The sequence below is a fragment of the Crinia signifera genome, chromosome 1 (assembly GCF_055691185.1).
Source record: "Crinia signifera chromosome 1, ASM5569118v1, whole genome shotgun sequence".
In the NCBI taxonomy this organism is placed as follows: domain Eukaryota; kingdom Metazoa; phylum Chordata; class Amphibia; order Anura; family Myobatrachidae; genus Crinia; species Crinia signifera.
In genome coordinates this window covers 393,206,200-393,230,961 of record NC_139217.1, presented here as the reverse complement: position 1 = coordinate 393,230,961, position 24,762 = coordinate 393,206,200, and the positions used below count along the sequence as shown (strand labels likewise).

Sequence of the window (24,762 nt, the reverse complement as noted above, 5' to 3'; positions counted from 1 at the left end):
GATAATGCAGTACAAAAATTTATATGGTTTGTGTTGGGTGCAGTCAAGATAAAAATAGCCAGTAACTGGAAAACTAAGGTTACCCCATCTATTAATGCCATAAAAGAAGCCATCTGGCATATATACCAGATGGAACTCTTGGCAAGCATAGTAGACGATAAAACAGACAAATTCAAAGAAACTTGGACCCCATGGGTAGAATACCATAACATCTCGAACGAGTAAAAGAACCCCCAAAAGGAAAAGAAAAGAAAGGATGGGTGGAGTTATTGATGGCTAACCTTATAATAAGGTAGGGATATTAATACACAGAGAACATTAAGATAAAAAGTACAAAACAGCCTAACAGCACCCTAACCCCCCCCCTCTCCCTTCCCCCCCAAACTTTTTCCCTTGTCTTCCCCTGTTTGTCTTGTATGTCTGATTTAAAATATTAGAAAAAGACAACATAAGGGTTTAATCAACTAATAATCAGATGCCCAAAATCCTTAAATAAAATCTCCTATATATTTGGCTACATCTGTCACTCAAAGTGGGTGTCTGTGTCTATAACGCTCTGTTCCTGGACTTTCCTCTTAATGTGTGATTGCCTTCATCTGTGCTGAACACCTTTCTGAGAAATTAACCTGTTTAAAACAGGTGATGGCAATCATACATTAAGGGGAAGTCTAGAAACAGAGCATTGTGTCCCTCCTGGAGAGGGTCATGTTGGGAGGTATGTGACAGACAACCAGCCCAGTGAGCCCACAGACAGTGCCAGACACCCACTGCCTTCCCATGTTGCCCAGCACTGCTACTCCACAGCCACCAGGTGAGCGCCCCCCTCCCGCGATTTGCGGCAAAACCTCCCCCCCGCGCGCCCCCCCTCCCGCGATTCGCGGCAAAAACACCCGCTCCCTCGCGACCCCCCCTCCCGCGATTCGCTGCAAAAAGAACCCCCCCACGACCCCTCCCGCAATTCGCGGCATAACCACCACCCCGCGACCCCCCCCTCCCGCGAATCGCGGCAAACCCTCCCCCGTGACCCCCCCCCCCGATTCGCGGAAAAAACACCCCCACCGCGACCTCCCTCCCACGATTCGCTGCAAAAATAACCCCTCCCGCGACCCCCCCTTGCATGATTGGCGGCACCCCCCCTGCGACCCCCCTCCCGCGATTCGCGGCACCCCCCCCCCCCGCAATTCGCAGCAGCCCCAGGATTAAATGGCACATGCAAAACACTGACATGGCTATGGTCGACAATGAAAAAGGTTGACATGAGTTTTTGAAGATTTATTTTTAATTTTTTTAATTTTTTCATATTCATTGTCATGTGTCGACATGGACACCAATGAAGTGGCACACTTATGTCAACATTTACATGTGTTGACCTTTCTGTGTTGATTTTTTCTTGTGGCGATTCGCGTCACACCCCCCGCAACCCCCCCTCCCGCGATTCGCGGCACCCCCCGTGACCCCCCAACTCCCGCAATTCGCGGCAACCCCCCACCGGAACCCCTGTGAACCCCGCCCTCTTGCGATTCGCGGCACCCACCCCCACGACCCCCCCTCCCGCAATTCGCGGCACACCCTCGTGATTCGCGGCAGCTCCAGAATTAAATTGCACATGGAAAACACTGACATGGCTATGGTCGACAATGAAAAAGGTTGACATGAGTTTTTGAAGTTTTTTTGTCATTTTTTGAATATTTTCATATTCATTCTCATGTGTCGACATGGACACCAATGAAGTGCCACACTTATGTCAACATTTACATGTGTTGACCTTTCTGTGTTGATTTTTTTCTTGTGGCGATTCGCGTCACACCCCCCGCAACCCCCCCTCCGGCGATTCGCGGCACCCCGGCACCCCCCTGCGACCCCCCCCCCCCCCGCAATTCGCGGCAACCCCCCACCGGAACCCCCATGAACCCCGCTCTCCCGCGATTCGCGGCACCCACCCCCCGCAACCCCCCCCTCCCGCAAATCGCGGCACCCCCCGCGATTCGCGGCAGCCCCAGGATTAAATGGCACATGCAAAACACTGGCACGGCTATGGTCGACAATAAAAAAGGTTGACATGATTTTTTGAAGATTTATTTCATTTTTTGAATGTTTTCATATTCATTGTCATGTGTCAACATGGACACCAATGAAGTGGCACACTTATGTCAACATTTACATGTGTTGACCTTTCTGTGTTGATTTTTTCTTGTGGCGATTCGCGTCACACCCCCCCGCAACCCCCCTCCCCCCGCGATTCGCGGCACCCCCCGTGACCCCCCACCTCCCGCAATTCGCGGCAACCCCCCACCGGAACCCCTGTGAACCCCGCCCTCCCGCGATTCGCGGCACCCAACCCCGCGACCCCCCCCTCCCGCAATTCGCGGCACCCCCCGTGATTCGCGGCAGCTCCAGAATTAAATTGCACATGGAAAACACTGACATGGCTATGGTCGACAATGAAAAAGGTTGACATGAGTTTTTGAAGTTTTTTTTTTCATTTTTTGAATATTTTCATATTCATTCTCATGTGTCGACATGGACACCAATGAAGTGCCACACTTATGTCAACATTTACATGTGTTGACCTTTCTGTGTTGATTTTTTCTTGTGGCGATTTGCGTCACACCCCCCCCCCACAACCCCCACTCCTGCGATTCACGGCACACACACACACACCTCCCCCGCGATTCTCGGCACCCCACCCCGTGACCCCCCCTCCCGTGATTCACGGCACACCCCCGCGACCCCCCCTACCATGATTTGCCGCAACCCCCGCCCCCGTAACCCCCCTCCCGCGATTTGCGGCAATCCACCCCGCGACCCCCCTCCCGCGATTCTCTGCAATCCCTCCCCTCCCGCGATTCGCAGCATCCACCCCCCTTTCATACAATTCTAACCATATTTCTCATATACAAACGTTCACAAATTAAGGGGGCGCAGCCCCTTACGACGGTGTGAAGAGCGCCCGTAGGGCGCAATGAATCACCTAGTATTAAAATATACAGTAAGACTAATCATCGAGTAAAGAAAAATGATGTACAATGGTACCCAAAATGCATAGATAAGGTTGAAAGAAAAAAGAGGCAGTATCTATCATAATTTTTGAGAGAGACCTAGCTCATACCATAGGAGTATTTATTTAGCGATTACAGTGTGCTTTTGTTTCTTCTTAATCTTATCTCGCTATCCTTTACCCATTCTCTTTAATTATGTTGTCCCTCCTTATTGACATTTAGTTACCCGTCATATATGAATTTGAGAGGTCGATGCAACCCAGCTGACGCCCAGTTGTATGTTATCAGCTAACCCTATATAGAGATACTTAGGTCAAGACAAAGGATTAATGACCTAACGTTTATAGTGTGCTTTTGCTTCTTCTTAGTCTTATCTTGCTATCCTTTATTCTTTAACTTTGTTGTCCCACCTTATTGACATATTTTGTTACCAGCCTTATATGAACTCGAGAGGCCGACATAAATCAATTGCTTACCGTTAGACTAAGTTGTACAGCACTGGAGATCACAGTATTAACGTACCTAAGGAATGAGGGAGGCTGAGTGGGGTAGGGCAAATAGAGGATAAGCACCAAGGATAGAGCTAAAGGAAAGAAAAGAGGGAAATAAGGAGGCAGGATGGAAAAAAGGGGAAAAAAAAAAAAGCTATTAAAAAAAACAACAACAACGTAATGATAATGGAATGTACTTGTATTTCAGTGTGATGCAATGTAATGCTTGATGTTATGTACTACTGTATGATAAGTATGTCAAGTTGTAAAAGCAAATAAAAATGAAATATTAAAAAAAAAAAATAACAAGTTTGGATACTTTGATTTTTGGCACACAATATTAGACAAAGGGTTTATGCAATCTCCCCTTTGTGTTCCCAGATTATTTGTTAAATGACCATCTTTACCTTAGAGAAACAGTATGATGGTTTATACATCCAGTTAGCGAAAATATTACTTGAAGGTAACAAATACAGATAAACCACTATTCCAATATTTGGGGTAACTTTTTGGTTTATAGTCCTAACACGTCCTCCATTTCTTTCTTATTTCTATGATGCAGAAAGAGGTCTATGTCACATAAAATTTCCAAGCAGAACCTGTAAACTATGTTGTATTCTGTCACTATTGCTACTGTTTCTGAGGAGGTTATTCTGATCGGAGCGGCCAAACGTGCGTACGTTCCATATTAGCGTACGCTCTCCGTACGCGGCCGTTGGTGTTAAGTCCACCCACAAATCACCCGCATACGTACGGGCAGAAACAACGTCGAAGGGGAGTGGCGTACAATTGAGCGTACGCCAACGTACACGGACGGACCAGCCCTTACACTCCGACAACTGGCGTACAACAGAGCGTACGCCACCGTTTACGGACGTCTCTCGTCCGTCTTCCCACCGACTTCTTGCGGCTATCTGAGCGTACGCAAGCTTGCACGGACGGGTCCCTATTGTTTTCAATAGAAAACTCAGCTTATGTCACCGCTCGTGAGAGTGAGCGTACGTCCGTGCACGCTGGCATACCCTTCACATATATGGACCTGCAAATCTTGCCTTTCAACTACAATTCTGACAATTAATTAATTATTCTAATTGTTATTCAATTATTGTTTTCTATTAACTCAATTGAAGATTGTGTGCAAAATAGTGGGCATGGCCTTAAAACATTGCTGAAACATCCTTTGTAGGTGTTAGATGTGGTTTATGTTATTGTATCATAAATACAAAACCTATGTTTGTATTAGAGTGAACACGTTGACACATGTCGACTTGTGTAGTTTGAGTGTGCTACTGTGTAAAGTCTATGAAAGCACGTAGTGAATGTGTATAACTGTTTAACAAATACCTACCTTAGCATATATAAGCAGGTCTTAAAAAGATTCTTACCTTAAATTAAACAAACCTTTAAATGATGAGAAGTATAGAAAGATAAGCTTCCAATGTGTTTGAGTGCTGTGTGTGGCTTGCAGGTATTGAAATCATGGTTTTCACTTAATAGACTGCAGCATTGCTTATTACATTCAGGTGTATGTGTTTGAGTAGTAATCAGCGTAAATTAGCAAACCCAGGCGAACGCTGGCATGCGGTATCTGTAGGGGTGGTCTGAGGTGGCGGTTGGCGGCCGCCTGTTTTGTGTCCGAAATGAACGGTGCTTTAGGCGATCGTGCGGTAGTAGCACCGTTCATTTTTGGTGCACACCCCCGTGTACGCCCATATTTACACCCATTTTCCCTCATTATTTCGGCCGCTCCCCTCAACACGCCCCTATGCCGCCCCCAATGCCCGTACTCTCGCGTACAGGTTTTTTCGCACGGAGAGACCCGTCCGTAAGCGTTGTGGAGTGTTCGCGCCTGCGCATTGGCGATTGTACGCATGTGCAGATCATGAAAAACCCCGGAACGTACGCGTACGGCCCGGCCGCACCAACCAGAATAAGGCCCTTAGTTACATAACAAAGTGAGATACAATCATTTTGTGTTTGTTATACAAATTGGAAACTGTTGCAAGTGAGATCAGCAGCAGATTGGTTACATCCTCAAAGGTACAATTTCTCTGGGGAAAGAAAAAGGGTGAGCAGATAAATCTAAGCCTTATGATCCCAGTAATTCTGTTAAATCAGAGAGCTGATCATTATCAGCTAATAAATAATCAATTAAACAATAAAGAGTGCCCCAGAAAAGACATAGGGCAGTATTCAATGAGAAAAATTCTCCGTGCATGGAGAGAGATTTTTTCTCTCGCCATGCACTCACCCTGTTCCGGTTCCGGAGGGCTCGCTGCCACTCCTGCTCCCACTATTCAATGGGTGTGTGTGCGTCCGCTGCAGGGAGCTGGCAGGGAGCTGGCAGGGAGCCAGGGGATGGTGGCAGCCAGGGAGATTAAAGTCTCTCTGGCTGCCCCAGAACATATGTGGAGGGGAGGAGGGCTCCCCGGGACCCAGGCAGCACAAGCTGCCCCCCCCTATAGCCAGCGGGGGACCCAGTATTCACTGCACCTGATCGTGCATATGTAATGATCGGGTGCAGTGAATATATGAATATCTAATGAGCGGCTCGAGAGCTCCGGCCCCCTGCTGGCTGCTCTGTGTAAAAAATAAAAAATAAAAATTAAAAAAATATTTTTTATAAATTAAATATATATTCATGTGCTATAAGCACATGAATAAAAATAACATGCCCCTTCACAGAAAAAAAATCCTGATTTTTTGACACCAAAATAAAAAAAAAAAAACCTTTTAGTTTAAAAGTTCACATTCCAGTTCTCCATGAAAAGATGGAGAATTGCTACACGGAGAGACACGGCAAAAATCACTTAAAAATATCACATTGAATAGGGTGGTTCCCTTTTGGAGAGCAAAATGCTCCTTCCAACGCGAAAATAGCACAAACTCGCCATAAAACACGGCAAATTTTTCTCATTGAATACTGCCCATAGTCAGTCTTTTTCTTCCCTGCACCTAGGTGCAGGAATCCCCCCTAAATATCCTTTATTTGTAACCAATCAATTCGAATGAAAGACTGCAGATAAACATAAGCAAGTCTGGAAGGGGACTACAATAAATTGGTCTCCCACAAGCAGAACCTCTCAGAGAGTGTATCTAGCACAGGGTCCTTCTCAGGCTGAATGTGAGAAGGACACATTCAGCCTGAGAAGGACCCTGATGCCTGGAATCAAACAGTAATGTGATAGCTATGTGTATTGTAGCCATTTTGCGCAATAGTGTTAGGACCTGCAGAAAAGTGGGGTCCCGTGAAGGGGGCTGCAGGCTTAAATGCATTGATCAATTCATGAACCAAATCTCCACTATTTATTAATATCAGTTAATTTAGTGAGTGCAGAGCCCCTACAATTTCTGTTTAAACAATGTGGTCACTAGCCATAGGGCACCCCAAAACTAGGAAAGGTGAGTGATGATGTTTAGTGTATATTATATTATATATATATATATATATATATATATATATATATATACACAGGTAGACGGGATAGCCGGCACTCAGCTCCAGCAAGATCTTTGTGCCCCATGCCTTCAGTAGAAACCCTGCAGCAGCTGGGTCAATGAACAAACACAGCGAGGACCGCGGCACTGGGGTCTGAAATAATGAAGACTAACGCTTGCCTTTGCAGGTTAACGTTTCAGCCTTTATTCAGGCTTTTGTCAAATGTATGCTGTTTTGACAAAAGCCTGAATAAAGGCTGAAACGTTAACCTGCAAAGGCAAGCGTTAGTCTTCATTATTTCAGACCCCAGTGCCGCGGTCCTCGCTGTGTTTTTATATATATATATATATATATATATATATATATATATATATATATATATATATATATATATATAGAGAGAGAGAGAGAGAGAGAGAGAGAGAGAGAGAGAGAGAGAGAGAGAGAGAGACAGAACCAGTGACCAGAGCACACCTACGGAAGGTGAGAATCGCCTCTAGAATAATCCCTGATTCTGTACTGAATTTATCGCTTTATAATTCAATTAAGCTGTATCCACCAGGAATTTAGCATGGGTTCTTATATATAACACATGGGGTCTTCCCAGACCAATTGGTGATATCGTCATCATTTTGACCTTATAGGTATACCTACTTAAAGAGATCTTACCTGCAAATTTGTTGTCAGAAAGAATAATCTTCAGCGCCATTGTCTGGAGGAAGATCATTCTCTGTTCAGCCGATCTACTAACATAGATAATAAAAGAATAGGTACTTCATGTGTGCAAGGACCCATTAACCATCCTGTTATGAATTGTTTCTCCTTGTGAAGAGTACCTTTAACCTATTCTTGTGATCCATTAACCCCTGATGAAGACCCGTTAAGGGGCGAAACGCATTGGTTATCTTCTGCTGTTTCCAAGTGTCTTAGATGTTTCAATGAAATTTATAAACATCTGGAATAACTGCTACCACTGTGTGGAAAAATACTTTTTAATAAACATTTGAGATTATATGGACTTTTTACTGTATGCTAGAGTGAAATTACCTAAGGCTTTATTGATCTAATTGTGGTGATCAAAAATAGGGGCGCCAACTCACAATTGCACTCCATACTTTCCCCCCTATCCCCCATCCAACAGGGGATTTGTGAGTAAGGCTGCCCCCACACTAGTACTTTAATTACCTGTGGCGCGACGCAAGTGTCTGTTCACTATATAAATATATATATATATATATATATATATATATATATATGTGTGTGTGTGTAAAGAATTAGAGGAAGCACTGAATAAATATGTTCACATACATGTAAGTTTAAAATCATCAGCTCGCCTGCATATGATTATGATCCACAGTGATCACCAAACCAGCAGGGAAGAGACCGGGAACAGCCTTATTATGCCGCTGGGTGTCTACTGGATTAGGACAAATGTTAGTGCATTGTTGCACATATTGCACATATTTTGTCACGTGCAGACTTCGTCAGGGGGCGTGTTTATCCAACTTGCAAGCCACCTGATTAGCATTCACTTTAAATTGGTGCTTAAGCAAATGCAGAACATTCTGTAACATATACAGTATAGCAGGCTTTTTAAATATATGTTTCAATTACCACATACAAAAAGAGTCAGTGCCAACCTTCAGACAATAGAAGGTCCCAAATCCCACAGGTGTTTTCTCTTATAGCTGTAATGAGAATGAGCGCTCCATAGTGCATGAGTCTGTTTAAAAGTTTTATTAAGAACAAACACAATTTTTTTTTACTGCTGGCAAGAATCACGTACCCCAGGAAGCGGTATAGTGTACCCCAGACATAGATGGTATAATCAGTTATACCAGTTATACTCACTGCTAGCCGGTAGCAAGGTTCCTTTGGTCTGAGACGATGCTAGACCATGCCACTAGCACCTTGACAAAGGGACGTATGTGTCCCGAAACATTGGTATTGCCTGTTTGGTGACCTTTACAATACATGTGATTTGACAAGTTTCCTCGGAGTGCCGCTGTCTGTTTTATTACTCTTATATATCACCTCGTCCAGAGGGCACCGAGGCACAAGCACATTGGATACGGGAGTGCCAGGCCACATCTCTACATATATATCTAGATAGATAGATAGAGAGATAGAGAGATAGATAGATATAAATAATGCCTCAAACCAATAGATCATTATAAAGAGGAATACAACCAAACATAAAATGCATCTTGTAAATCAATACACATTAATGTACAGACACGCATATACAAAAGCATATAAATGAACAGCCACATATATATATATATATATATATATATATATATATATATATATATATATATATATATATATATATATATATATATATATATAAACTGCATCATGCAAATAAGTATACTGTAAATAAATAATCAATACATTAATACTAGGTGAAAAATAATAAAATAAGAAAGAGAAAAAATGAGATTCTCTTTTAGCAAGCTTTTGAATTTCTAAGTCTCCACAATGAAGACATTTATCGTTATCAGAAAACATGAAAATCAATTAATATATACAAGCACTAATCTTAAAGTCGCATCGAAAGGCCCACAGAGATATAACACTATTCTGCATAGAGATACTCTAAATGTATATCCTAAATGTATTGAAAAGTATATAAATAAATAAACATGTCATTTTCTACAATTTGTTTTATAATCTAGAAGCGAACATGATACTTTCCTTTGGTCATCTTTATCTGTAATCTGATATTAAAGTAATGTGACATTATATTTACTTTTAGAGATAAGAGACAAGATACTGTAACACCAAACAGCTTTATTTGTGATGAACAATACCATAACATGTGGCCTACTAAAGGAAGTAAACAAGGGGGGTGGCAATTCAGGAACTGCTGTATCATTTCCCTCCAATATTGTCACCATGAAATAGAAAGTGCTCCATATAGTGTACAGTATAAATCTATTTAATGGGTGGAAAAAATGCATGAAGAATAAAAACACAATGGACTCTCACCCTATGTCAGAAGCAGCCCACCTCAAAATATATCCATAATTCATACAGCAGAGAGCACTCCCTAGACTTATTAATGTTCAAGTATTTATTCGATTACCAAGGAAAACACAGCTGAAGTTGACGTTTCGTGGCACTGCGGGACCTTTGTCAAGATCACCACTTTCTTTCCTCTTTGACTTACTTTAAGAAGCCTGGTGAGTGCTGTCTGCTGTAAGCATTATGTATGTGTGAGTGTGTATATACAGCTTGTAGTGTTGATCCGGTTCTCAATCTTTAAAGTTCAATGTGCCGGATGCCCTCAACGACATATGAGTTAATCGTCAAGAATGAAGCAGCACTCCAGGACTTATTTAAATAAAGAAATCTTTATTCATGCAGTTCGACGTTTCGGTTTGCATACAAACCATCATCAGGGTTTTGAGCAGGGTCATTTGGGTAGTTTTTGTTGTCATTATGATTTAAAAAGAGTAAACACAGTTGTTTGACAATAAATGGCTTCACCCAACCACTAACCATGAGTGAAAGAAAAGTTTGTGAGTTATCTTTCATATTCTATGACAAATGGCCAGAAAATCACAAATTCTGCTAGGGTATGTAAATTTATGAGCAAAACTGTATATACTTTTTGACAAATGCACATTTTTTTAAATGATAAACTATAGAAAAGATTAGCAGCAAGGCTCGTTGACCACAATAGCTGGAAATAATGGTTTAGAATAAAAGTATTGTTGATACTGTACATATTGTATAGACGAATGTACATTTCTCAAGCCAGTTTGAATAGTTTCATTATATTTGTCTGTTTCAAGTTTGTAAAAAAGCTTGCAATACATCTGGTTTCATTGTAAAAGAGAAGTTAAAATTACTTGGACACTATGTAATTTACATTTTAGAATGTCTATAAATAGTGTGCATTGAGAAATACCCCTTAACCTATTAGAATGAGATTCCTGGAATATACTTTATCTAGAATATTGTGAATAAGTACAAAGCACTTAGCATGCCAACATTTATGTCATCCTGGCGGATCAAAAGGCCTTAGATTAAATGGTTTGAATTATTTAATGCATAAAGGAGGGGACAAAAGTAATTTTGAATTATTCTGTATATAACAGAACATCATGCATTCTATATTTTGTTATTTTTAACTTTTTTTTTTATAAAAATGTATCTGCATATGTTTATTAACAATTGCTAATACTGTTGCAATTCTACTGATTTATTTTACAGTTTCCATGCATTCTATGTATAATTATAATTTATGATCTATCCTTAAACAACACTGCCTGGATTATTTCCTATTGCTTGGAACAGTCGAGTAGTAATGGTTAGCATTACTGCCTCACAGCACTGAAGTCACTGAGGTCATGGCTCTAACTGTGCAGAGTTTGTACGTTCTCCCCGTACTTGCGTGGGTTTCCACCAGGTACTCCAGTTTTCTCCCACAATCCAAAAATATACTGGTAGGCTAAATGGTTCCCAACAAATTAACCCTAGAATCAGTGGCGTAACTAGATACATGTGGGCCCCATAGCAAAAGTTTGTAAGGGCCCCTATTTATTAACTTATGTATACAACAAATGATACTTTGACAGGCAAAGTGGGCCCCTCTCAGCTCTGGGCCCCATAGCAACTGCACCTTCTGCACCTATGGTAGTTACGCCCTTGCCTAGAATGTATCTGTGTGTTTGTGTGTACATGTGTTAGGGAATATAGATTGTAAGCTCCACTGGGGCAGGGACTGATGTGAATGTCCAAATATTCTCTGTAATGTGCTGTGGAATATGTATGCGCTATATAAGAAACTGTTAATAAATAATAAATAAATAATGTCAATGTTAACATTTTTTTATATTAACTTAAATAACTAGCACACAGATGGACAGTTACTTACTTTACTTAAACTATTTACTATTACATAAGAAGAAAAAAGTTTAGGATCCCACTCTTATCAACATATGTTTCATATTCCTACTATATTAAATCGGGTCACCACTGTCACAAAAGTTACTGCCACAAATTAGTTTTTAATGATACATCAACTGTTATTTGGATCATAATTTCTTGTTTGACAAGAAGATGCAAAATGTTTTTATAACGCATACCAATAAACTGTCATCTTTTAATAAAAAACTATTTTGTTTCAAAGAGAGCCCCAGAAAAAAGAGTGTTCTTTTCTCTAATAATGTTATTGTGACTCTTGGGTGCACCACCAAATGAGTTTTTCAACTGACTTTATGGACCAGATGCACCAAGCTTCAAAAATTGATAATGTGGACAGTGATAAATTACCAACCAATTAGCCCCTAACTGTAATTGTGTTCACCTTCAACCTGTAACATGGCATTTATGAGTTGATTGACTGGTTGTTTTTCATTCTACAGTTTATCACTTTTTAAGCTTGGTGCATATTGTCCTATGTCTGCTACATAGGCTTGAATGTCAGTTTAAAATAATGAAAGTGTTACATCCCATTGGATGTGGTCTGTGCGGAATCTCTCTATCTCTCTCTTATTCTTAGGATGTTCTCAGCAGAGTTCTACATCTCAAAGTCAACAACCCCACCAAATAGGCATGGCATCATGATCTTACAGAGATTGGTAGAGGAGCTGGTACCAGGAACACTGCCACCCTGTTACAGAGCTGGTAATGCCCTTGGAAAGGTGATGTGTGTGTGTGTGTGTTAATTGGAACTTAATTATTATTTTCCAATCACAGCCTAGCTGCCATGTCATAGGCTGTTTGAAAAAAGTCAGTAAGGAGGTGATTGGCTGGACGTTTATCTCTCTTTATCACCCTTGCATTTATCTCTTTTTAAGGCTTAATACATCTGCCCCTATGTCAGATAAATGTTGCTCCAGCAAATCAGTTCCTAACTTTAATGTGCTTAAAAAATGAAAGTTGAGAGCTGATTGGCTGGTGTACCGTTAATCATGTGAAACAAGTTTCAATTAGCAAAAACTAGGGCAGATGTGTTAAGCCTTAACAAGAGATAACTGCAAGAGTAATAAAGACAGATAAATGTCCAGCCAATCACCTGCTAACTGCCATGTTACAGGCTGTGTTTGAAAAAAAGTCAGTAAGGAGCTGATTGGCTGGATGTTTTTCTCTGTTTATCATCCTTGCATTTATCTTTTGTTAAGGCTTAATACATCTGTCCCACTCTTTGATAAATGGGTTCCTCTGTTAGTTATTACAGTATTTGGTTTATCGATTGTGTTGTGCAATTTCAGCATGTACTAATGTAAAACGGAGGAGAGTTAAGCTTCCTATGGTTATAGACCTCCAGCGGCTGCACCAATTTGGATTTTCACAGGAGTACGGCTGCTACATTTTCAGTGCCCCCTAATAATTTTATTTTCTGTATGTTTCTTTCATTCTATGTGACACTTTTTCCAAGATGTTATATATGATCGTTTTTCTTATCCACTTTTATCTATGGGATTGCTGACCCCTATCTTACTATATATCAATACTGTAAAGTGATCTAAAGCTTTGGGAGAATTATCAAATGGAATCTGCAAACGAAAGCAACTTATTACAGATAAGCTTTTCTGCTCTGAATATCTTGTACACGGATTATCACCGCGGCGCTGCAGTTTTTGATCTTATGTCACCCATCGGTCGTCTGTATTACATTTTATGAAACATAACATTGCCATATGACAGTTTGCAATTGTAATTGTACTTTTAAAATATATATATATATATATATATATATATATATATATATATATATATATATATATATATACTGTATATATATTATTGGGAAGTTTCAAAAAGTAGAAACATGGGCAAACCAAGCATTGATCAAGGAGAAAAACTGAAAGTAGGCCATGATTGCTTCTGTATTGCCCGCACAAGGGATTTATTTACACAGATTGGAGTTGTATTGAAGATTCTATGTTGCTATGGGCAACCAATCAGATTATATCTATTATCTTCTGGAAGGTGCTAAATAAATTAGAAGTAGATTGTGATTGGTTGCTATGGGCAACATCCAATCTTAAATAGAACTCCTATCTGAGTGCACTTGCGCCATCTCTATATTGGTGTTAGGTCTAAAAACAGTTAATATTATGCTTTCATTGTCCCGCACCCACACTAAACATTCCCACTTGAAAAGCCACCATTACAAACCAGTTACCCTCTTATGCAGAGAGGTGGCTGAAATGCATATGACTGCATTACATGTCCAGTATAGGATTTGTGCATGTTTCACCTGATAGCAAAGCTGCTTCAAAACTATGTGCACTGCAGGTGGGGTAGATGTAACACGTGCAGAGAGAGTTAGACATCCGGACCTTCAATTTGTACATCATTTGCCAAATTATCTTTAATGCTTACATCACTACCATCAGGATCCTCTGTCTCCACTCCAAGGACTTCTACCACCCCTAGTGAGCCATCAAGCAAATAAGAACATAATCCTGGAGATGGAGTGGTCAGAGAGGTGACCAAGGGAGTGAAGGATATGGAGAAGGAGACAGTTGTCCATAGTGTCAAAAGTAGAAAAGAGGTCAGAAGCCAGACTGGAATATATAAAGAGTTGGTGGAAAGAAAGACAGTAAGGCGGTTTTAGACAATGCACTTAAGGAGATTGGAGAGAAAGGAAGGAGAGAGATGGGTCGTACCATATTATGGGGTAGATGTACTGAGCCGTGTAGAGAGATAAAGTGCCAATAAATCAGCTCCCAACTGCCATGTTGCAGATTGTGTTTGAAAATGACAAGAGCTGCTAGATGAATATTTCATCACTCTCCAAGGCTTAGTACATCAACTCCTATGTCACCAACAGCTAAACAAAAATGTTTTCAATGACTGCTTTATTATTTATTATTGGAGACTGAAAATGCTGCTGCCTTACCATATCCAGCCCCCACCCCCCCCATGTTATTTGTTCCTACACCTCTTATTTGCAAACCATGTGGGCAGGTCCATCTTTACCTATTATAATTATGTTGTTGTTTGCTATTTGTGGAGTGAAGCATACCTCATATAATTACTATTGAATTTTCACATACCTCATTGTCACACTTGTGCATCTCCCATTGACACTTTCATATCGCCAAGAGTTATCATCACCTCTCAAGGTGCGCACACACGGGGGGAGATATATTGCTCAGTGTCTTCGTCTCTGCCGGGGAAGCTCCTGCGATCAGCGATTAGAATGGGGCTGAAAACGGGAGCGCGCACCCGGCAATTTATCGCTGGGGCACGCTCCCATCACTGGCAATATGGTCGCCAGCGACCATATTCCCAGCGATTTCAGCCCCTATCGCCCCCGTGTGTACACAGCTTTAGAGCTTTCCTTTCTGTTCTCTATTGTAGTTATCCTCACAGTTATGTTGCATACACACTGAGGTGATTCCCACTGCCTAGTTAACTATATTGTTGATGCATATACTCTGACCAATATCGTTCAAGATATCAGTCAGTGACGTTACCCTCTACTCTGTACATGCAGTCGCTGATGATATTGTCAGATTCAACTGCATGTAGAGACAACAAGCGGGCTCGATAACAATATTGTCCATATCATTAACAATATATTAGCCAGTGTGTAACCAGCTTTAGCCTTCACAGCAATTACATTTAGATTTCTGGGAGACTCCCTAAGGGCCTTATTCTAGTTCACTCTTTCTGACAAAATCATTCTTAGATGGACAAAACCATGTGCACTGCAGGGGGGCAGATGTAAAATGTGCAGAGAATTAGATTGGGTGAGTTATTTTGTTTCTGTGCAGGGAAAATACTGACTACTTTATTTTTACACTGCAATATAGATCTCACATTGAAGAAAAACACCAACCAAATCTAATTCTCTCTGCACATGTTATATCTGCCTTACCTGCAGTGCACATGGTTTTGTCCAGCTAAGGAGGAACTTGCCTATAAGAGTGAACTAGAATAAGGCCCTAAGTCTCTACCAAGTATCTACCAAGTCTCCTATTCATTTTTGTCTTTTAAATCCAGATTGGGGGAATTTGCATATACAAGAACAAGGCTGGAACCAGTATAGCTCTCAAGCTAGCATGGACCGACTATAGACAGGAACTAGGCTGTAACCAGTATTGCTCTCAAGCTTTTCTGGAATTGCTGTATACAGGACTAGGCTGGGACCGGTATAGCTCTCGAGGCAATCCGGACCGCTCTATACAGAAACGAAGCTGGAACCAGTTTTGAAATTGCTGATTCTGAATTCAAGATAACTGGAGCTGGACTGGAACCAATACAAGAAGCATTAGCCTTCCAAATAAGTTCCTGGAATCCATCCACCAGGAGACAGGAACCTATTATTGTAAGCAGAGCCTTAATCATGTAATCATATTTGTCCTAAAACAGCAGCTAAGACCAAATAATTGGTGTATATGAATGTGGGTGCATATCATGTCGTGTATAATATTTTGAAGTACTTGCACAAAAGTATAGTTATATATATATATATATATATATATATATATATATATATATATATATATTCCAAATGCAGAGTCCGGCACTCACTATTCATCCATGTAGTGCTGCGGTGCCTTCCCGTGAACAGATCGCTCCAATATATCGTGTGGTGTGGGCGGCACTCACCAGACTTATTTAATTGCAGAAAAAAGCCTTTATTGTCCAGGATGTCTTTATCACATTTGGTGCTAATTTATTTGGGGACACCAGGAGAGCTGGACAGTGCCGGCGCCACCACTAGGCAGCCAGCCACTGGAGGGTGCCAGTTTGCAGCAGGGAGCAGAGAGGTGAGTGGCACCGGCGGCGGCCAAGACCCCCCCGGAAATGACGTGGCGGCGCATCACATGGCGCATCACCCTACACCCCTCGCCCCGGAACGCTGCGACAGCCAGCCGCCAAAATCACTGGCACCCCCCCCCCTGTACAGCGGCCGGGGGGCGGGTGAGCACCGGAGAATCCCCCCCTGCCTGGGGTGCTCCGATGCCTTGCACTGTCGCTGGAAACTTATGTACTTTATATGTTCTGTATTTCATTTGTGTGAGTGTACAGGGGATGTCATTCACTACAGAAAGTGTTAAGCTGCATCTGGATTTATTAAAGGCACTATCACTGTTAATTATTTTTTATCTCTGTAAAATACGGCATTTCAATGCAGTAACAGAACAATGATAAAAGGATCACACGTAGCAACCTTGACTTATGGAAACTGGTTTGTTTCTTGTTCTTTTTATAACCTGGAACCAGAAACTACTTGTACAGTATGTTTGATAGACGTACAGTATGTATAAAGATCTTACTGAACCAAGTGACAGAGCAGCAACACAAACACACAATAGTTTAAAATAATATAGCACATTTATGAATATATATTTTTTCTTTGCACAGCAGTGGCAAACATGTGGGCAATATAATAAACTATACAACCTCATAGAATGTCTTCATTAATCAAGAACTATATGAGAGGTCCAAACTAGATCAGAGGCCCAAGGGCAGAAAAGAGAAATGGGGGTGGAGTATATACAGTGGAGGCCAGGTAAAGTGTTGATTTTTTCATACAGTACAAATTAAAATGAAATATTAGATGATGATAATGATGATGATGATGGTGATGATGATAATGATGATTACATTCTTTGTCTTCTTCCTTCATAATAAGAAGCATGATCAGGTAAAGGATTGGCTTATGATAGACAGAAGACCATCAACAATGCCACCATTGTATTATACTCTTATTATTAGTATTATACTGTAGTTTATTATTGAATGCTGCCAGTCAAACACAATATAGAGAGAAAGAAGAACATCAACAACAATGCCTTTTAATTAACAGTATTATACAGTATTATTATTATTTTTTATCATTATTATTATTATTACTACTACTATTTTGGGTAATCTGCCAGTCAAGAACACAGAAAAAAGAATAATAAAAATCATAAGGTGGTAGGGGATGGCTTTGTGTGGGATAGATGACCATAAAAAAAAATGCTCCAGTAAAGTACAGCCCATTGGTAGCTTGTTTTTAATGGGCCTCAAAGAATCTGTTTTTCCACATTTTTTGGCAATAGCCTATGTCAATCGATACCAAGGTTTCTGGCAATTGAAAATACGAGGAACAGCATAAATACATCTAAGAAACATGGCAAAAAGGGGCTCCAAATTGTCTTTTTTTCTCAGTTTTCAAAGGGACTATGTGAAATATGAATTTTTACATTGTCTTTAAAATAATACTACACCTTTATAATGATATTTGCCTTATCAGACTAATTCATGTTAGAGGTGTCCCTATATTTAGGCAATTATGTTATACCTGACCAAATGTCATAATGTTGTTGTTTATCTCTGGTGAACTCAGTTGGCTGCTCATGACCAGTAAGTCTCTTTGGAAAGGTTCCTTTTTTTCCTGGCAGCAGAATTTACACGGGAAGTTGAAGTTTAACAGAGGAGTCTTTCTGTGTGCATTCTCCCAGCGGGCTACCTTTCTACAATGAAGGAGGGAGCAAGAGGTGCAGGCTGCACCCAGGTGTCATCCTTGGAGGGAGCGACTCCAAAATGGCAGCTTTTCCACAGTGACAGGAGCCAAGTTCTGCAGTGTGACATTTTCATGCAGAATCCAGCTCCTTTGATATAGGATTAGCTGCCAATGTGAGCATTAGTCTCCAGGGTGGTATCTTTGGGTTCCCAATCAAAGCCATAGCCCTTTAAAGCAAAATGGATACCTCCAACCAGTCATGAGGATACCGATGATGAATGTGTTTGCGGTGGAGATTGCATGTGCTGGGATCTGTCCATGTTGCTGGTAGCAGATGCTGCTATGTTTTTTCACAGGACCATTCGTATTTTGATAAATAATATTAATTTTCATGAACTAACTGCAATTGATGTAATATGGAGGAGTTGCTATGATAATTATAAACCCTAAAGTTACCTACTTTGGCCTACCAAGTGGTACTGATGCCAAGACAAATGTTTTCCGCATTTGGAAAAAAATACATTTTTTAAGAGTTGGAATTTTTAGCCTTATGACCAGCCATGACACTGGGGCAGATTTATTAAGCTTGGAGAAGAGATAAACTGGAGATAAAGCGGAGAAAAGGTAAAAGGAGATAAAGCACAGCCAATCAGCTGTGTTTGAAAAAGACAGTTGGGAGTTGATTGGCTGGTGCTTTATCTCCTTTTACCTTTTCTCCGCTTTATCTCCAGTTTATCTCTTCTCCAAGCTTAATAAATCTGCCCCATTGTCCTTTTTCTTATTGCTGGTAAAAACTGTCACTGGCAAGAACTGTTGGCACTGTTAGTAGACCTACTTTGACACAAACAACATTCTGCTGAATTTTAGCAACTTATTCTTCTCCAACATCTTAATTAGCAAGAAACATAACTATCCCACTCAACCTGTACTACTTCCGCATTAGCAGCCTTACTTATACTTCTACCCATACTCACATTCGGAAATGGTGGAAGGAGACTTCTTTAGAATGACATTGTCAGAATCAGAAATGTCAGACTCAGACATAGACTCTCTTCATGGATTTGTGAAGTTTGTTATTCGGTTTAACTGTTCTTTTTTTGCTCTGATTTGCCTATTATTAAGGTGTCACATCTATACTCAGAGCAAGCAATTATTGAATGTGTGATTAGATAAGATGCCTCACGATAAGTGGTGGAACTGATCTACCCTTTTCCCTTGTAAAGTAGCAACACAATATAGAAAACCATTTTTAATACAAAATCCACACCCTCTGATATTAAAGCATCAATTACCCTACCATTAATCACTTTTACAGTCTCAAAGGCATGTGCCAAATTACTGTCATTGTTTTGATTGCTCCAAATGGATTGCAGTGATATCTTTCACCAGCTGGGTTCCATTGGGCCTTAGACTCAATCCCCTGGGCTGGCAGCAGCTCTCCCAGATGCCAAACTGTGGCAGTGTCTGGTCTCTGGCCCCTGAGTTGCTGGAGTGGCTGATGTGTCATGCCAGGTAACCAGTTCCTGCAGTAATGGATAGTCACGGCCCAGGATCAACAGATAAGGTGGTCCAGAGGTCACTGCCGCTACCATCTTTAATGGTTGGCCTTGAACCGTCAGGGGTAAGTAGACACATGGACACCCTGTCAGGAGGTAGGACCTTGTCAGCTCCTGGAGGAACCATCTTAACAGCAAAAATGGTGACCTCACTGCTGGTATTCACCAGTGCCCAGATCTCCCGGCCTTCTACCTGTACCAGCACCCAGAACAGGCAAGTCTCTGCTTGGGATACCCCCGCAGCCACCATACTGACCAATGGCCAAGACATTTTTCCTCTCCCTGTTTAGAGCAGTCCCGCCACACATGACCAAGCTCGCTGCATTTAAAGCACACCAAGGGAGACAGAGCCTTTGGTTTAACCATTGGGACCCGAGTTCTTATTGGCTAGTATCCTGACCTGAACTTATTCAGCTTTTCCAATGTCAGGTGCTGCTCAATCACCACTGCCAACTCCTCAAATGTCTGGGGGTCAGCCTGAAGGGCCCACTGCTGAACATTTGGTCTAACACACACACACACACACACACACACACACACACACACACACACACACACAGCCTGATCCAGTGTGACTATCTCCACAATCCTCACTGCAGAGTTTTTATCCAGATGCAACCAGGCCCTTGTCAACTGGACTAGTTTGGCCAGCTAAATTCTGGGTGGCTCAGAACACTACAGCCACCAGTCATGGAGTTTCTGGGCTCTGCTGGGCCCCCTCACTCCAATCCTGTCAAGTATATCTTTTTTAAGGCCAGGATAGGAGTGTGCCACCCACAATCATATATACATATGTTCACTGTGCCTCTCCTATTAAACAGGGAGCCAGCCTGTCAGACCATTCCTTTTCAGGCCATACCAACCGCTTTGCTGTGCGCTTAAACCTGCAAAGGAATGCCTCTATAGCACCAGCTGGGTTGAGCTTCAGTACCCTCTGCTGCTCTGGTTCACTTTTTTTTAGCGCCTTTAACTCATCATGCAACATTTGAATTTGATGCTGCTGCAATCTTCTGCTGCCCCTCATATATTATCTGGACCTGGGCTTGCTGGCCTTGTATTTGAGTTGCTGACCAGCAGCCATGTCTATTAACTTTTTTAATATTTCACCCATATTGCCCTGCTCCTTTTCTTTATGGGCAAACCTAGGAGGCTTACTATAATGTGCCAGAGTGGTACCTCTGGTATCTATCTCCTCCAAGGTGGCAGACATTTTTAGTGGGACATTTTTAGCTGATTCCATATGGACGGCCAGACCCATTGGAATCTATAGAGACCATTAGCTGCCAAAGCACAAGCTCCCCCAAGCCACCACATAGGCTGCAGTGCCATTGTTACGCCACTGAGGAAGGGTCTTTTATATGTAATCCAACATATACAAGATTTAAAAATGTGGTTTTGGTATTCAATAGAAGAAAAGATCTCAGGCAATTTGAGAAACTCAGAGTGTGACCAGTGCTCTAGCTGCCTCCGCCAGGAGGAGTGCCCGCCTCCAATAGATTAAGAAATAAAAAGTAGAAGTGTAGCGCTTAAAGCACTGTAGAACACTGAATGAATCAATATATAATTAAAAATTATTTATTAAACAATAAACATGAATTATAAAATATGCAAATAAATATAAAAAGACATACTGACATACACCATAGAACATACAAACTCTCAGTTTACTTCCCGGGGAGTAATGATAGGCTTATATATAAATATATATATATATATATATATATATATATATATATATATATATATATATATATATATATATATATATATATATGTTATAAATAATACCAGCAGGTTATGAATCAGATAGTCAACCATGGGTGATAATTGGGGTTTCCAATATTTCTCCTTTTGGGGGATTGGTGTGTCCAACTTTCAGGACAATAATACAGGTGAATGAATTTTGTGCAAGCCCACAATAACTCAATACACTTTTTTACCTCCTTTGGGAGAAGTCCTGCACAGTCAGATTCCTGTGCTCCAAATAACACAGTCCAGCGGGGAAGCAATAGCAGGATTGTGCTATAGGTGCGCCGCTGGCTGTCTGCCATATAGCGGTATCTCAAACCAGCGTGACAGCTCTACCAAAGCTCTACCACAGACCGGGGAGATTGTCACGGTTATCCGACTGCTGGGAGGAGATGCTGATCAGCGATACGGTGGCTCTCTCCTGCCGTGTCTACAAGTCTGCAGCCAACATTCAGTCCTTACACGGCCCGACAAATGGATGGATTATTGTTTAATACATAACTTTTAATTATATATTGATTCATTCATTGTTCTACAGTGCTTTAATCATTATGCCATGTAACTTGTACAAGACTTCTTAATAAAAAGAGCAAATCCAACATATATTATAACACAATTCAAATAATTATCACACCTCATAACATTCTTACAGATACTGAATGACATATGCCTACACATCTGATAAGCGAGACATAGCTGTACATCACAAAAGGCCATCTGTTCACTTTCAAGTGTGATTAGATATTCTACAGTAATTAACATCAATAGACCCTACACAAGTTTACATCAAAACTGTGAACCATCATATATGTAAATTAAATATTTTCTACATTTTTAAACCTGAAAAACTATTACTGTTAAATTGATGTAAGAAAATAATTTATGTATATTGTAAGTCTTTTTTTAACTATAGAGGTGTCATGCATTATGGGGGTAATTCAGACTTGATCGCACAGCTGTGAATTCTCAATGGCCGGCACACAGCTAGATGCTGCCCCATCAGAGTGAAATACCACCTTGCAAATGAATGTACCAACTAAGCAAATGGATGTGTATGGCTGCTAATGTCCAAAACCCTTCGTAAGACACATTTACCATCCAGTGATTTTTCCGCTGTGCACCAGTCATCGCATTCTCAGGGTAGCCAGAGACTTACTCGGCAGCTGCGATGAAAACAGGCATATCCGGCCTGTTGCTGATGTCCCAGACTATGCCTGCATTTTGTCTAACACTATCAGTGTTTTTTGGGCCCTTCTAGCATTTTTCTTGGCACTCTCAGTGTTTTTTCTGGCATGGCTTGTGTTTTTATTCCCAATCCCCTGACTCCCATAAAATGGCCAGTTACCACTGACAGATGCCTACTGCCTGAATTACTTCCTACAGGTATGTCACATTCTACAGATATTGCAGGCTTAAATTGAGAAATTATCTGCCACCACTGTTGGTAGGCAATGGAGGGACATTGGTGCTGAATTAAATCCTGTCGAGGTTTCTAGGCAGTTGAATTCTCTGGGCCTCCATTATCTCCTCATATGTGTCATACTCTCGGGGATCCCCTCACAAGTTATCTTCTAATATGTATCATACTCTCGGGGATCCTCTCACAAGTTATCTCCTAATATGTGTGATACTCTCAGGAACCCCCTCACAAGTTATCTCCTAGTATGTGTGATACTCTCGGAGACCCACCTTACAAGTTATCTCCTAATATGTGTGATACTCTCGGAGACCCACCTCACAAGTTATCTCCTAGTATGTGTGATACTCTCGGAGACCCACCTCACAAGTTATCTCCTAGTATGTGTGATACTCTCGGAGACCCACCTCACAAGTTATCTCCTAGTATGTGTGATACTCTCGGAGACCCACCTCACAAGTTATCTCCTAGTATGTGTGATACTTTCGGAGACCCACCTCACAAGTTATCTCCTAGTACAGTATGTGTGATACTCTCAGGAACCCCCTCACAAGTTATCTCCTAGTATGTGTGATACTCTCGTGCCCCTTTCAGACCGCACTTTTAAAACGGTAAATTGCCGTTTTTTTACCGTTTTAAAACGGTAATGTGTGCGGTCTGAAAGGTCCAGTCCCACTTAACCGGTTAGAAAATGCCGTTTTTTCTAACCGGTTAAAATGCAGGGTCCTACCCGTTTCTGAACCGGTATTTTAGCGCAAAAATCGGCTCAGAAACGGTATTTAGGACCCAGCCAATGAGCTGGGTCCTAAATTCAGCACAGTGAATACTTAATGAGCGCTCATTAAGTATTCACAGCACTGGAGCCCCCCCGCGCGTGTCGACACCCCCCGCGCGCGTGTCGACGCCCCCCGCGCGTGTCGACGGCCCCCCGCGTGTCGACCCCCCCCCGCGCGTGTCGGCGCCCCCCCCCCCGTGTCGACTTACCCCGTGCCGGTATCTCCGTTGTGGTTCCCGTCACTGCAGCTCAGTATGCTCGGAAAGCACTTATGAAAAAAGTGTCTTTCAGAAAATGGCTGCCCCCCATACGGAAGACAGTTTTTTTAAACAGGGTTTCCTATGGGGCAGCCATTTTCTGGAAGACACTTTTTTCATAAGTGCTTTCCGAGCATACTGAGCTGCAGTCCACAACGGAGGTACCGGCACGGGGTAAGTCGACACGGGGGGGGGCGCCGACACGCGGGGTGGGGTGGGGGGGCGTCGACACGCGCGGGGGGCGTCGACATGCGCGGGGGGCGTCGATATGCGCGGGGGGGCGTCGACATGCTCTCGGTCGACACGCGAGGGGGGGGGGGGAGCTGCACGGAGGGGAGGGCTGAAGGCTGCACTGGCTTTGACCCTGTATTTGGAAAGTTTCCAAAAACGGGTCTGCCAGTGTCAAAAAATCGGCACTTAAACGGTAATATACCGTTTAAGTGCTGCGGTGTGAAAGGGGTTTTATCTGGCAGACCCGTTTTTGGAAACGTTTCCAAATACAGGGTCAAAGCCAGTTATGCGGTCTGAAAGCAGCATCGGAGACCCACCTCACAAGTTATCTCCTAATATGTGTGATACTCTCGGAGACCCACCTCACAAGTTATCTCCTAGTATGTGTGATACTCTCGGAGACCCACCTTACAAGTTATC

At 41.8% G+C, this 24,762-nt stretch overlaps 1 long non-coding RNA gene across 2 annotated transcripts in view; it reads left to right on the top strand.

Moving 5' to 3' along the window:
• Positions 1–24,762, top strand: part of LOC146031218 (uncharacterized) — a 292,751-nt gene that overhangs the window by 249,478 nt on the left and 18,511 nt on the right. Inside the window, exon 4 of one of the 2 annotated variants that reach the window (XR_014456694.1) lies at positions 12,445–12,633. The exons of the other annotated variant lie outside the window; for it this stretch is intronic. This is a non-coding gene — a long non-coding RNA (uncharacterized LOC146031218). Of the gene's footprint in view, positions 1–12,444; positions 12,634–24,762 lie in introns of those variants that run through there. 2 annotated transcript variants of the gene reach the window in all.